This window comes from Palaemon carinicauda, chromosome 5 (genome assembly GCF_036898095.1).
Source record: "Palaemon carinicauda isolate YSFRI2023 chromosome 5, ASM3689809v2, whole genome shotgun sequence".
NCBI classification, from domain to species: Eukaryota; Metazoa; Arthropoda; class Malacostraca; order Decapoda; family Palaemonidae; genus Palaemon; species Palaemon carinicauda.
This window is the reverse complement of record NC_090729.1, coordinates 9872493-9874992: the sequence shown is the minus strand read 5'-3', so window position 1 is coordinate 9874992 and position 2500 is coordinate 9872493.

The following is a 2500-nucleotide window of genomic DNA, read 5'->3' as shown; positions in this document are numbered from 1 at the left end:
GGATCCAACCTACGCCGCCATCTATTGGTTGATCCGTGCATCTCAAGCGAAAACAAATACAAATGAATCAAGATATAACATACCTCCCTCTTTAAAATCATCATTATAACCAATGAGGATAAACAAAAAATACAATTCATAATATAACAAAGACAAATATCCACATAACAGGATGCCTGGATAAGAAATCTGCACGCAAATTATCCTTTCCCTTGATGTGATTAACATGTAGATCATAATCTTGCAAAGACAACCGCCATCTCATCAGTCTCTTATTCTTAGTCTTCATTCTCTGCAAGAACGCAAGCGGTTGATGATCTCTATACACTTCAATAGTGTATGGGGACGAATGAAGATAAGTATCAAACTTCTCCAAAGCCAAAAGTAGACTAAGAGCTTCCTTTTCTATCGTAGAGTAGTTACGCTGATGGGTTTTAAACTTTAGCGAGCTGTACATCACTGGATTTAATAAGGAATCTTTGCTTCTCTGCAGAAGAACTGCTCCAGTTCCAATCTCACTGGCATCCACTTCAAGGATAAACGGACTTCCAAAATCAGGAGATTTGAGAATTGGGCTTGAGACTAACAAAGTCTTAGCCTTGTCGAATGCCTCCTGGTACTCTGAAGTCGACTGGAACTTTTTCTTGCTGCTTGTAAAATCAGTCAATGGAAAAACAAGTTCCGAGAAATTCTTACAGAATCTTCTATAGTACCCGACCATCCCTAAGAAGCGTTGAACTTCCTTCCGACATGTAGGTTCCTTCACTTTTAAGATGGCGTTCACCTTGGCATTAACGGGTGCGACTTCTCCACTCCCAACAACGTATCTAAGATACTGAATTCGGGCATAACCAAAGTCACTCTTCGCCAAATTCAGGGTAATGTTTGTGGCTTTCAACCTAGCAATTACCTTCCTTAACGTCTCTAAGTGGCTATCCCAAGTATCAGTAAAAACAATAATGTCATCCAAATATACTGCAACATTTGATAAATCCCTGAAAGCATCATTCATGAGCCTTTGAAATATAGCTGTAGCATTCTTTAATCCAAAAGGTAATACTTTGTATTGAAAAAGTCCACTAGGTGTTACAAACACAGTTATGGGTTTTGAGAATTTTGATAATGGAATTTGATAGTAACCTTTAAGAAGATCTATTCGAGATATAAATTTCGATGTGCTTACCATGTCTATAAGATCGTCAATTCTGGGTACCGGATAGAAATCAAACAGTAAGTTGGTTTACCTGACGATAATCTGTGCATAACCGATATGTACCGTCTGATTTTCCTACTAGTACACATGGAGATGACCATGGACTATGGCTGGCTTCGGCCAAACCATATTCTAGCAAGAAATCTACATCTTTTTTCATGATGGTCTTCTTGTATGGAGATACTCGGTACGGAGCGCTCTTAACTGGAACTGAGCCGATCTTAAGCTGTATCTCAACTTCCACAAGACCCGTTTGTGTTGGTATGTCTCCACAAATCGCTAGGAAAGATTCCAACAACCTTTCAATATCCTGCAATTGAAGAGAGGTTAAATGATGTAATTTAGATTTCAGGTGGTTAATAGTGTCAGAATTGGATAATCAAACATCTGCTTTTATAAGATGGTTATCAGATACTTGATCAGAAGACTTGTCATCAAGAACCAAGCTAGCAACAGCAATACCTTCTTCAGTTTTCTCCTTAGTAGAATAAAGTTTTAATCGGTTTATATGTACTATTTTCCAATCTCTCTTTTTACCTGGAGTAGATATTTCATATACATTCTGAGTCTTACTTAACACAGTAAATGGTCCCTCATATCTGCTTCAAAGGTTTTCTTCATAGGTGTTAACATTAAAACTCTATCTCTTACTTTAAACTCTCTCTTTTCTGCTTTACTATCAAAGTTTTTCTTCATAGAATGCCGAGCTTTAAACAAATGTTGATGGGCAAACTTACGTGAATACTAAAGTTTTTCTCTTAACTTAGTTGCACATTCTCCCAAACTGACACCTTCACTATAGTCTAACCAAGTGTCGTATAATACTTTAAGTGGTCCCCTAATTTGTCTTCCATGAAGTAATTCGGCGGGAGAAAATCCAAGACTTTCCTGATAAGCATTCCTCACAGCATATAAAACAAACGGCAATCCTTCCTCCCAGTCTTTGCCAGTTTCTTCACAAAACTTAGTCAATCCTTCTTATAGCGTCTGGTGAAATCTTTCAAGACAACATTGACTTTGAGGATGATACACTGTGGACATAGAATGTTTAATACCCATTACATTCATTACTGCCTGAAATAATGTAGACGTAAAATTAATTCCACGATCGGTCTGTACAATCCTAGGTATTCCATATTTGGTAAAAATCTTAACTAGATGAGGAATTAATGTTTTAGCAGAAATATTACGCAGAGGTACAGCATTTGGATACCTTTTGCTACTGCACATAACCATCATCAAATACTGGTTTTGTTTCTTAGACTTAGGCAATGGACCAACACAATC